Genomic DNA, 14,132 nt, shown 5'->3' with positions numbered 1-14,132 from the left:
CCCACATGCGATTGACTAATGGACTACAGTGGGAAACACAAACTAAGCTAGTCTGTTGCTGGACTGGATCTGGTTCCAACATGGGAAAGAAACTCTGGTCACTGGCTATGATCTTAGCTCTACTGAAACCTCAGCTACACTCTTTCTATACCTGGACTAAGAGAGATGGAAAATTGGAAAACCAGGGGTGCAATTCCACAGGAATAAAGCTTTATATCATATCTCATTCTCCCAATACGGCATCCAGAAAATGCTTATTTCAGCAGTACCCCCAGATGCCCACCCCACCAGGAACTGAAGGAAACAAGCCCCTCTTTTATCCTATAACATGGTCAGAAAAATCTTGTAACTTTAAATTTTTTTTTCATCACTGTGCTATTGAGAGAGGTTTATTTTCAATGAGTTCTGGCCCACCCTAATGTGGTTAATTTCTTTCTAGCAGTGGTAAGTAAAAATAAAAATCTAATCTCTGGCCTTGGCTGGTGTGATTTAGTTTGTTGAGTGTTGTCTCTTGCACCAAAAGGTTGCTGGTTTGATTCCCAGTAAAGTATAAACCTGGGTTCAGGCTTGATCCCCAGTGGGAGGAGTGCAAGAGGCAGCCAATTGATGTTTCTTTCTCATTGATGTTTCTCTCTCTATCTCCCTTCCTCTCTATCTAAAATTAATTTTAAAATATTTTTAAAAATCTAGTCTCTGTTTTGGAGGCCTCTTGACTTCTATCCAGCTTTGAATGTATCACAAAAAAATCTCACAAAATAAATTGTATTAGAATAAATAAAGTATATTCCAGCTGGCTGGCCTTAGCTACCTTAAAAAGCAGAATAGCTGTGTGAATTCTTTAATAAATTTGCCCCATTTGGTGAAAGGCAGTGTTAAAGACTATAATAAGCAATGTGGGAGGGCTGGTGTGGCCAAGGAATTTTGCTCCCTGTACAAAACAGTAAGGACTAGAAGTCCACTTGCCCAATAAACCATCATCTCTCATCTATTGCACACATAGTTTTTATAAAGACTTTGCTGAAACAGTCTATATGCATCTTGACAACAGACACCAGAAAAAAGAATATGGATCTTTTCAAGATTTGGAGGTTTGATAATTCAGGGAAATTTTTTCTTAAAGAGCAAAATTATCTTTGTATTTATGCTATGGAATAATGTATTCAGGTATTTAGGAAACAAGTAAAATGCTAGAACCTTGAAATTTTTTTCATAGAAAAAAACAGTTGTTTTTTATAGTGTAATTGTTCCCCTTTCTCATATCTTTTCAAGTATTTTGCTTACAATGACTTTTCATTAAATAATTTATTATCTGAGCAAACCACTGAATTCCATTAGTGCAGCCAGCCTCAACAAAGATTCAGGCAACTAATGTCTTGCTATCAGCTAGTTGCCATGAAGGAAAGGAAATAAAATTCACATTAACCCAGAGAATAATAATACACATCTATTATATATTGTTTAATTTAAGCACTGCAAGGAAAGATTAAAGAGTAACATGTCATGTAAAGTATAGGTGATTAGCTCAGTATTTGATATTTTCAAGAGAGTATATTACAGAAATTTTGGAAATTATCTTAGAAATCTAACTGTCAGTTTTGTTTTAATTTTATACATGCTATAGTGTTGGTAATGATACCCTGAAATGTGCATTCTCATACAGCCAGTAACTACCCACTCAACAACTTCTCAACATAGTGTTCCTCCACTGATCATGGCACTTATCCTCCTGAGAAGTACAGTAGTTCATAAGACAACAGTTGGTAAGATCAAGATCTTACAAAAGACAGGATGTTGGGGGAGCAATGAAAGAGCCATTAAGTATGTGTTAGAATCTGCATATTCTTTTCTAAAATATTATCATTTCCTAAATGATATTGATGGACATTAAATTCTTTGAAAATATGAATGTCCTGACTCATCTTCAATTACTCAAAAAACATGCCAGAGCAAACATCATAATTTGCTAAGACTTACAAATTTTGTAGAAAATTAAAGATGGCAGCTGACTGAGTGGAAGCTACACTGACAATCTTTCAGGAACAAACTGGAATTACAGCTAAAATATAGAAAAGCCCTCCTGAATAATCAATTGCAACTGAAGACAAGCTGGAGAGCACCCTCATAACCAAGGAGGAAAAGTGGTGACCACATAAAGACTGGTAGAAAATGCAGAGGCTGGGCCCCCATGGGCAGCAGGTGAAGGTCCAGAGGGATATATCAACTGGGGAGGGGATCCCTATGAAGATGCTGGAGCCTAAACCCCAAGGCTGGGCTTCCCACCCAATAGCAACAGAACTGAAAAAGGTGCCCACATAACATCTGGCTGTGAAAGCAACAGGATTTCTGTCTGCCAAGAAGAAGCAACTGGCAATGCATGCACCCTCTTAAAAAGAGCCAATGGACAATTTCATGTGCAGCCACTGACCTTGGGCTTCAGCAGAAGGAGGCCAGAGTAAACTGTAGCTATGTAAGGAGAACCTAGGGTTGTAGCCTCTGGAGACTGAGCTCAGAGGTCACCCCTCTGGATTCCTGTGCTGAGTGATTCTTCCATACTACAGAGGACATCTTTCTTAGGCAGACAATTTGCTGCTTTTGCTTGAGGTGGGGGGAAGCCATTGCCCCACCTTGCTGGAATACCTCTTGCCCTACCCAGAGGAGTTTCTACAGCCTGAGGCTTGTTAAGAGACTGATAACAACCATCCACCCTATCCTGTGAAGTTTCTACAACCTGAGGCTCCATAAGAGAATCAGATTAACCAGCCTGGAGGCAGAGGCAGACCTCAGAGGGCTTTGAGTCTTTGCCTGATCTGCTTCTGTACCTGGTCCTTGGAACAGCAGACTTTGGTGTACATCTTAGTTCTGTTCAACTGCATCCCATCCCAGCAGAGTAGACCTCAAGCGGTGAGTTGTTGATAGCTCCAAACAAGGCACTCAGGTCGAGTCACAAACTACATCTGACATTGGCCTGCACCAGAGACCCTCCAAAAAGACAGAGCATCCTAGCAGATCTACCTAAAACATAGAAAGAAACCCAAAAAGGAAGCCAAAATGGGGACATAAAAAACAACCCCCAAATGAAAGAACAAGAGAAGTCTCCAGAAAATGAGCTAAAAAAATAGCCAAATATCATAAATAAGAATCAGGCAGAACTGAAGAATACTATATCTGATATAAAGAATACACTGGAAGGAATAAAAAGAAGGCTCAATGAGGGTAGAATAAGTGACTTAGAAGATAAGGAAGAAAAAACACACAACCAGAATGGCAAAAAGAAGAAAGACATTTAAAAGGAATGAGGGAGCTTTGGCACAACATGAAGTGAAACAACATTCGCATCATAGGGGTGTAAGAGGAAAAGGAAAATGAGCAAGGGATAGAGAACTTGGTGGAAGAAATAGTGACAGAAATATTTTTTATACTGCTTAGGGAGAAAGCCATACAAGTTCAGGAAGCACAGAGGGTTCCAAACAAGAGGGAACCAAAGAGACCCACTCCAAGACACATCATACTTAAAATGACAAAAGTTAAAGACAAAGAGAGAATATTAACAGCTACAAGAGAGAGACAAGCAGCGGCCCACAAGAAAACCACCATAAGGCTGACAGCAGATTTCTCAACAGAAATATTTCAGGCTGCAAGGGAGGGGCATGAAGTTCTCAAAGCAATGAAAAACAAGGACATGCAACGAAGACTGATTCATCTAGCAAGGCTATCTTTTAAAAGTGAAGGTGAAAAACAGAGCTTCCCAGAGAAAAGAAGACTAAAGGAGTTCAGTACCTCCTAACCAGCATAGCAAGTAATGCTAAAAGGACTGCTTTAAGAAGAAGAAATATTGAGAGAAAGGTACACCAGCATAAAAGGGGAAAATGACGTTAATTAAGTATATATCAATAATAACGTTAAATGCAAATGGAATGAATGCTCCAATCAAAAGACATATGGTAGCTAAATGGATAAGGAAACATGACCCATATATATGCTTCCTACAAGAGACCCATCGGAGAGCAAAAGATTCACATGGGCTGAAGGTGAAAGGATGGAAAAAATATTTTATGCAAATGAAAACAACAAAAAAAGCAGGAGTAGCAATACTTATCTCTGACAAAATAGACTTCAAAATAAAGACCATAAAAGAGACAAAGACTGTCACTACATAATACTACAGGGATTGATCCAACAAGAGGAAATAACCCTTATAAATATATAAGCACAGAATATAGGAGCACCTAAATATATAAAAAATTTCTAGGTGGACGTTAAGGGGGAGGTTGACAGCAACACAATCATAGTGGGGGTCTTCAACACCCCACTGTGATCACTGAGCTGAAAGTCAAGACAAAAAATCAACAGGGAAAAACAAAGCTTAAATGATACACTAGATCTACTGGATTTAACTGACATTTATAGAACATTTCATCACAAAGAAGCAGAACACACATTCTTCTCAAGTGAACATGGAACATTCTCAAAAATAGACCACGTGTTAGGGCATAAGGAAAGTCTCCACAAATTCAAGAAGTTTGAAATTATATCAAGCACCTTCTCAAATTACAATGCCATGATACTAGAAATCAACCACTATAAAAAACACACACACCAAAATATACAAACAAATGAAGGCTAAATAGCATGTTATTAAAGAATGAATGGGTTTCCAGTGAGATCAAGGAAGAAATCAAACACTTCCGGGAAAAAAACAAAAATGAACAGACAACAACCCAAAATCTATGGGACACAGTGAAGACAGTCCTGAGAGGAAAGTTCATAACAGTGCTGGCACACCTCAATAAACAAGAAAAAGCTCTACTAAACCATCTAACACAAAAACTAAAAGAACTTAAATGAGAAGAGCAAGAAAAGCCCTGAAGAAGTAAAAGAAAAGACAAAATAAAGCTCAGAGTAGAAATTAATGACATAGAGACCAAAAAAAAAAAAAAAGAAAAAATCGATGAAACTAAGGGGGTTCTTTTTTTTATTATTAGTTTTCTTTTGTTTGTTTATTTTTGTTTAAAATATTACAGATATCCCTTTTTCTCCTCAATGACCCATCCCACCCCATGCCATCCCCTCCCCAGTCCCTCTCCCCACCACTAACAGAGTTTTTGGGTTGTGTATATATACATATAAATTCTTTGGTTAATCTCTCCCCCTCCACCTACTAGCCCTCCTCCAACCCTCTGACATTTGTCAGTATGATCTATGCTTCCATGTCATTAAATCTATTCTGTTCATCAGTTAAGTTCTTTTTATTCTACATATAAGCAAGATCATGTGATATTCTTCATTCTCTGCCTGGCCTATTTCACTTGGCATAATATTCTCCAGGTCCATTCATACTGTCTCAAAGTGTACGAGGTCCTTCTTCTTTACAGTTGCATAGTATTCCATGGTGTATATGTCCCACAGCTTTTTTTCAACTCATTCCTAGAAGTGGGATCAATGGTTCAAAAGGCAGCTCCATCTTTAATTTTTTGAGGAACCTCCATACTGTTTTCCATAGTGGTTGCACCAGTCTGAATTCCCAACAGCAGTGTACTAGGGTACCCCTTTCCCACATCCTCACCAGCATGAGTTGTTTATTGATTTGTTGATGGTAACCATTCTGACAGTTTGAAGTCATACTTCATTGTGCTTTTGATTTGCATCTCTCCGATGATTAGCTACGTTGAGCATTTTCTCATATGTCTCTTGGTCATCTGTATGTCCTCTTTGGAGAAGTGTCTGTTCAGATCCTTTGCCCATTTTTTAATTGGTTTGTTTCTCTTCCTCTTGCTGAGTAGTACAAGTTTTTTCTACACTTTGGAAATTAGCCCCTTAGCAGATACATCCTTGCAAATATGTTTTCCCAGACTGCAGTGTTCCTCTGTATTTTGAGGCTGTTTTCTTTTGCTGTGGAGAAGCTTTTTAGTTTGATGAAGTCCTACATGTTTATTTTTTCCTTTGTTTCCCCTGTCCTAGGAGATGTATCAGTGAAAATTCCACTACTTGGGATGTCTGTGACTTTACTGCCTATGTTTTCTTCCAAGATTTTTATGGTTTCATGACTTATGTTTAAATCTTATATGCATTTTGAGTTTATTTTTGTGTATGGTGAAATTTGGTGGTCTAGTTTCATTTTTTTGCATGTTAACTGTCCAATTTTCTCAGCACCACCTATTCAACAGACTCTCTTTACTCCATTGTATGCTCTTGCCTCTTTTGTTAAAAATTAACTGACCATAATGGCATGGGTCTATTTCTGGGGTCTCCCTTCTGTTCCATTGATCTATATGTCTGTTGTTGTACCAATACCAGGCTGTTTTAATTACAACGGCTTTGTAATACAGTTTGAAATCTGGTAATATGATCCCTCCCACTCTGTCCTTTTTTTGCATAATGGCTGCAACTATTTGGAGCTTTTTTGTTCCATATTAATTTTTGAAATGTTTGTTCTAGGACTGTGAAATATGCTGTTGCTATATTAATAGGAATTGCATTGAACCTACAGATTGTATGGGGTAGTATGGACATTTTAATGATATTAATTCTTCCAATCCATGAGCAAGGTATATCCTTCCATTTGTTTAAATCTTCCTCTATTTCTTTTTTCAGTGTCACGTAGTTTCCCGAGTACAGGTCTTTTACATCCTTGGTTAAGTTTATTCCTAGGTATTTTATTTTTTTAGTTGCATTGGTAAATGGTATTTTTTTTTTAGTTTCTCTCTCTGAAAGTTCATTGTTGGTGTATACGAATGCCATTGATTTTGGATGTTGGTTTTGTATCCAGCTACTTTGCCAAATTACTTTATCCAATCTAGTAGTACTTTGATGGAGTCTTTAGGGTTTTCTATGTACAGTATCATGTCATCTGCAAATAAAGACAGTTTTACTTCCTCCTTTTCAATTTGGATACATTTTATGTTTTCTTCCTGTCTTATGGCTGTGGTTAAGACTTCCAGTACTATGTTGAATAAGAGTGGTGAAAGTGGACATCTGTCCTGTTCCGGTTTTTAATGGAAATGGTTTTAGTTTTTGCTTTTTGAGTGTGATGTTGGCTGTAGGTCTCTCATATATGGCCTTTATTATGTTGAGGTATGATCCCTCTATTCCTATTTTGCTGAGAGTTTTTATCAGAAATAGCTGCTGGATTTTGTCGAATGCTTTTTTTGGGTCTATTGATATGATCATATGATTTTTGTCCTTCATTTTGTTTATGTGATGTATCACATTTATTGACTTAAGGGTATTGTAGCAGCCTTGCATCCCCGGAATAAATCCCACCTGGTCATGATGTATGATCTTTTTAATGTATTGCTGGATCCACTTTGCTTTTAGTATTTTAGTGAGGATTTTAGCATCTATATTCATCAGGGATATTGGCCTGTAATTTTCTTTCTTTGTAGTATCTTTACCTGGTTTCGGGAATTAGGATGATGCTGGCCTCAAAAAAGAGTTTGGGAGTTTTCACTCCTCTTGAATTTTCTGGAATAGTTTGAATAGAATAGGTGTTAATCCTTCATTGAATGTTTGGTAAAACTTGCCTGTAAATCCATCTGATCCAGGACTTTTGTTTGCTGAGAGTTTTTTGATTACTGCTTCAATTTCATTAGTTGTTATAGGCCTATTCAGGTTTTCTGCCTCTTCTTGATTCAGCTTTGGAAGGTTGTATGCTTCTAGGAAATTATCCATTTCCCCCATGTTCTCCAATTTTTTTGGCATACAGTTGCTCATAATATTTTCTTACAATCCTTTGTATTTCTGTTGGGTCTGTTGTTATATCGCTTCTTTCATTTCTGATTTTATTTATTTGGGTCCTCTCTCTCTGTTTCTTTGTGAGTCTGGTTAAAGGTGCATCAATCTTATTTACCTTTTCAAAGAACCAGCTCTTGGTTTCATTGATTTTTTGTAATGTTTTTTTAGTCTCTATGTCATTAATCTCTGCTCTGACTTTTATTATTTCCTTCCTTCTACTTCCTCGGGACTTTTCTTGCTGTTCTCATTCTAGTTCTTTTAGTTGTTGTGTTAGATGGTTCATTAGATCTTTTTCTTGTTTCTTGAGATAGGCCTGTAATGCTATGAATTTTCCTCTCAGGACTGCTTTCGCTGTGTCCCATAGACGTTGGGTTGTTTGTTCATTTTTGTTACTTTCCATGAAGTGTTTGATTTCTTCCTTGATCTCCTTGGTAACCCATTCATTGTTTAATAACATGCTATTTAGGCTCCATGTGTTTGAATATTTTTGAGTTTTTTTATTGTGGTTGATTTCTAGTTTCATGGCTTTGTGATCGGCGAAGATTCTTGGTATGATTTCAATCTTCTTATATTTGTAGAGACTTGCCTTGTGCCCTAACATGTGGTCTATTTTTGAGAATGTTCCATGTGCACTTGAGAAGAATGTGTATTCTGCTCCTTTGGGGTGAAATGTTCTGTACATGTCAATTAGATCCATTAGGTTTAGTAAGACATTTAAGGTCTGTGTTTCCATGTTGATTTTTTGTCTTGATGATCTGTCCAATGCTGACAGTGGGTTGTTAAAGTCCCCCACTATGATTGTGTTGCTGTCAATCTCCCCTTTAAAGTCCCCCAAGAATTTTTTTATATATTTAGTTGCTCCTGTATTGGGTAAGTGTTTATAAGGGTTATTTTCTCCAGTTGGATTGGTCCCTTTAGTAATATGTAGTGACCAACTTTGTCTCTTGTTATGGTCTTTATTTTGAAGTCTGTTTTGTCAGAAATAAGAATTGCTGCTCCAACTTTCTTTTCCTTTCCATTTGCATGGAATATTTTACTCCATCCCTTCACTTTTAGCCTGTGTGAGTCGTTTGCTCTCAGGTGGGTCTCTTGTAGACAGCATATATTTGGGTCCTGTTTTTTTATCCATTCAGCTACCCTTTGTCTTTTGATTGGACCATTTATTCCGTTTACTTTTAAGGTTACTATTGATATCAACTTATTTAATGCCATTTTCCCCCTTTATGCTGATGTACCTTTCTCTCACTATTCCTTCTTTTTCTTAAAGCAGTCCTTTTAGCATTTCTTTCAATGCTGGTTCAGTGGTTCTGAACTCCTTTAGCCTTTTTTTTGTCTGGGAAGTTTTTTATTTCACCTTCAATTTTAAATGATACCCTTGCTGGATAAAGCAATCTTGGTTGCATGTTCTTGCTTTCCATTACTTGGAGAACTTCATGCCACTCCCTTCTGGCCTGAAGAGTCTCTGTTGAGAAATTAGCTGTCAACCTTATGGGGGTTCCCTTGTAGGTCACTGCTTGTCTCTCTCTTGCAGCCCTTAATATTTTCTCTTTGTCCTTGACATTTGCCATTTTAATTATGATGTGTCTTGTTGTGGGTCTCTTTGGGTCCCTCTTGTTTGGAACCCTCTGTGCTTCCTGAACTTGTGTGGCTTTCTCCTTCACCAGCCTAGGGAAGTTTTCTATCATTGTTTCCTCTACCAAGTTCTCTATCCCTTGCACTCATTCCTCCCTCTCTGGCACTACTATAATGCAAATGTTGTTACACTTCATGTTGTCCCAAAGCTCCCTTAGACTGTCCTCATGCTTTTTAAGTGTTTTTTCTTTTTCCTGCTCTGATTGTGTGATTTTTTTCTACCTTGTCTTCTAAGTCACTTATCCTATCCTCTGCTTCATTTAGCCTGCTTTTAATTCCTTCCAGTGCATTCTTGATATCAGATACAGCATTCTTTATCTCTGTCTGAGTTTTATTAATGGTATGTATATCTTTTTTCATGTTTTCACTAAGGTCCTTGATCTTATCATCTAGTGTCTTCTAAGGTTCCTTGAACATCTTCATCATCCTTACTCTGAACTCCGTTTCTGATAACTTGCTTAACTCCATCTCCTCAAAGTCTTTTTCTGGTGATGCTTCCTTTTCTTTGATTTGGGGGTTGCTTCTTTGTCTCCTTCTTATGGTAGGTCTTAGTGTTTGTATCTATATATTAGATATATTTGCTGTCCCCCAGTCTTGTGGGATGGGTTTTTGTCTTGTGGGTCCAATGGAGCCCAGAGGTGTGTTTTCCTTACACTTCTGAGGTCTTTGCTCTGGGCATGTCCCTCTTGTGGGTGTCCCTTTTGTGGTTTCTTTATGTTCTCCTCGTGTGGTTGGGTCTAGATTATCATTGATCATTCCTTGGGAGGACCCTCCTCTCAGGTTTGCTAACTGTCTCAGCCCTAACCTCTTCGTGTAAGCTGTTGTACGGGAGCTGGCTAGGCAGGACAATACACAACTAAACTTCCAGGAAACAAGAGGTATCTTACAAAGTATCTTCACAGTCACAATGAAATCAACCTACCTGAAAATAAAACTGGGAGAGTGAAGGGAAAACACACACACACACACACACACAAAATGCTTAAAAAAAAAAAAGAAAGAGAGAAAGAAAGGTAATGCTTATAGAGAGAGCAATGTATATTATTGTTAATACTGGTGAAAATTTAGAAAATAATAATAAACTAAAATGTAAAAAATAGAGAAGCTACTGGGAGATAACAGAAGCAGAGAAAAGATTCTGAAAGAAGGGCCAGCAAAAAATTAAGGGAGAGAATAGGAATAGGATAATAGATGAAAATGAGAAAACAAAAATACAATAAAGAGAAAAAGATAAATTAACAATCAAACAAAAAGACAGGAAGACAGAAGGTTGGATAACAAAAGAATGAAAGAAAAGTAGAAAAAAGAGAAAAGAAGAAGAAAAAAAGTTATGCCAATGGATCAAGAGGAGAGAGAGATAAAGTCCAGGCAGGGAGGGAGTTCGGTAAGAGATTTGGGGGAAATTATAGAGGAAAGCAATAAACTTGGTTATAATGATAAAGTCCCAGTCGTTAAGCAGAGATATCAAGAAAGTCGATATTAGAAGCAAGGATAAAATAAAATAAAGCAAATAACCAAAACAAAACTAAGAACAAGCTAAGCAAGACAAAATTCTTTTATAAAAAAGAAAAAAAAATTAGTTAAAAAAATGTTTAAAAAAAAATTTTTTTAAATTTTTATAAAATTTAAAAAAGAAGAAAAAACAAATTTTCTCCCCTTTCTTTTCTTCCTAAGGAAAAAAGAGAAAAAATAAACAACCCATAAACAAAAAACAAACAAAAAAACAAACAAAAAAAAACCTAACAAAACAAAAAAAACAGAAGAAAAAAAAGGTAGTCAATCAAGTGAGGTTCTTCTGGGCAACTTATGTTGTCTGAGGGTCACTGTTTTGTTTGCTGATTTCTGTTCTCCTGTGAGGTAGTTGTGTATCAGCCAATGTGAGGAGCCGTCTAGGTTTGGCTCTGCTGTCCTTAGGTAGATGGTTGATCTGAGGCTCTCTGTGGACCACCTCCTCTTGTCAGCTATTTTGCAACCTTGTAGTTGCCTGGTCTTACTCCAGAGTCTTCTGTAGAGTCTTTAGGGTGCAGGGTGGCTAGTGTAGCCCAGGTTATCACTCCCGTTTGAGGTGTCGCTGTCAGGCACTCACTCAGCTGCAGTTAGTCTCTGCTCCACCACTAGCTCCTTAGTCCCTACCCTGTCCTCTGATTCTAGTTCCCCAGGCTCTGACCTGCTGCCATTTCAGATTGATTTCAGCCTGTTTCCTTTTCTGTATGGGCCGTTTTGGCAGCCTGGGCTCAGTGGGTTTGATTAGGAACACATTCTGGTGAGCCCTTTGCTTGCCCAGCCCCCAGAAGGGTTTTCAGCTTTTCTCCAGTTCCCAAACAACAGTCCCTGAGAGTCTTATTCTTGTACAGTCATCCTGTGAGCTGCTGTCCCTTCCCCCTCAGGACTGTGCCGTGCGGGTGCTTCTGGGGCCTCAGTGAGCAGGACCCGCCTCTTTCCTCTTGGGGGCGGTGTTCCTGGCTCCGGTAGAGGCAGGCAGGCTCTGCCCCTCCCTGCTCAACTCTGGTTGGCTGGTCGCACCAGGCCCACCCCTCAGAACTTCTACTGTGCAGACCCCAATCCCAGCCTCCTCTGGTCTGTCCGAGCAGTGCACACTGGGAAGGTGGGAACCAGTTCCGCAATCAAACTTGCAAACGCACAAAGCAACACACAGGCAGAGAGTTCTCTCTGCAAGGTCCCGCCACCTGCGCACCAAGGCACCAGGCGGGAGGTGACCCAAAATCAGCTTCACGCAGCTCCCCGCAACCAATGGTCTCAGCAAAGCTGAAGAGGCTTTATGCACCACCACGGCGCCCCTCAGGGTTGGTCACCGATCCCAGCCTCCCAGCACCAGGTGCTCAGGGCAGGGAGGTCTCCTCCCATTCCCCACTCCAGGCAGATTCAGCGCTTTCTGGGGCTCAACACAATGCCCCACAGGGAGGCAGAGGGTCCCCGTGTGTGACTGCTCAGCGCAGTCCTCTGGTCCCTTACCACTTAGGTGCCACAGACCTTGGGACAGCCTTCCCTATGGTCGGCACCCCGAGCACTAGATGCCAGCACAGCCACCACTAGAGACTTTTGTTTCCTAGGAAGGCGCCATCCACCATTAGAGGCTTTGTTTCCTAGGAAGGAGCCGACTCCTCCAGTACTCCCCACTCCCCGGGGTCCCTCTGCCCTGTGCACGGGGTGCTCCTTCTTCTCTTGTCACTCCAGGTGTGGGATCCCTGTTCTTGGTTGCCGTCCGCACTCCCGAGGGGAGGGAGCTTTGCAGCCTCTAAGCCTCCAGGCTCAGAGCCCAGCACAGACTTCAGGGGGACTCCCCCTTCCTACACCCTTCCTCTCTTACTAGACTCCGTGGTGTTTCTTCAATGCTCTCCACCCGCACTCCGTCCACTCAGGCATGTTTCTCTGGTTTTTCCAAGCTGGCTACGTAGGATTTTAGGACTAAATTGAGTTCATGGCTGGGAGCGGGGGTGCTCTGCTGCTTCTCACAGTGCCGCCATCTTCCCTCTATCTCTCCAGTTTAACTTTAAATGCTCTCTGCTGGCACAACTGTCTCTCACTTCACAGATGTCAGTCTTTTGTTCTAGTCAAGCCTTTAACTGATTGGATAAAGCCTACCCACATTATAATCTGCTTTCCTCAAACTACATTGATATAACTGTTAATCTCATCCAAAAACACACTCATATTTCACCAAATATTTGGGAACTATAACACAACAAAGTTGTCACTTAAAATTAACCATCACACATTTCCTTCCTTGTTCACACCTGAGGAGGCACTCCACTAGTAAATGCTGTTATGGAACAAACAAAATTATCTATCAATGTGCCCTAAATTAAAAATCCATGATCTTTTAATGTACATATATTTCATTTTATCCTTTTCAAAAAAATTAGGAGATAATTATTTCCCCATTTTTCTTAGATTTAGGAAAGAAACACTTCTTTATGCTGTATCCTCTCAATATTTTATCATTCAATCATTAATTTACTCATTTGTTCAGTATTTCAATAAGTATTTTTTGAAGATATAGACACAGGACAATGGAGTGATATGGATAAAAATCAGATCCCAAAAATAAGATGTTAAGGTGGGGAGAAACACAAACTTTTTGGTGTAAGCTGTGGAAATAAAAAGAAAAGTGCAAAAGATACTAGATTTGCAACCCTGCAAGTGCTATTCCATAAAACTTTATAAAAGAGGGAAATTTTACAAGCAAACTAAACAGGTCAAAATTTATATCTTTTTTTAAAAAAGTTATCTTTATTGTTGAAAGTATTACAGATATTTCCTTTCCCCCCCCATTGATCCCTTCCAAACGGCATCCACCCCACTCCCAAGCTTTCACCATAAAAATGTCTGTGTTCATGGGTTATGCTTATAGACATATAAGTTCTTTGATTAATCTCTCCCCACTCATTCCCCCAATCACACCTTCCCTCTGAGATCCCTCAGTCTCTTCCATGCTTTTATGTCCCTGATACAACTTTGTTCATCAATTTATTCTGTTTATTACATTCCACATATGAGTGAGATCATGTGGTATTTGTCTTTCTCTGAATGGCTTATTTCACTTAGCATAATACTCTTTGGTTCCCTCCATGCTAAAGGGTAGGTGATCCTTCATTTTTACAGTTTCATAGTATTCCATGGTGTAAATGTACCAAAGCTTTTTTATCCATTCATCTACTGATGGGCACTTGAGAAGAATGTATATTCTGCAGCTTTGGGGTGGAATGTTCTGTAAATGTCAATTAAATCCATCTGATATAATGTGCCAT

The sequence above is a fragment of the Miniopterus schreibersii genome (assembly GCF_964146895.1).
Source record: "Miniopterus schreibersii genome assembly, chromosome: 2".
In the NCBI taxonomy this organism is placed as follows: Eukaryota; Metazoa; Chordata; class Mammalia; order Chiroptera; family Miniopteridae; genus Miniopterus; species Miniopterus schreibersii.
This window is presented reverse-complemented; position numbering follows the sequence as displayed.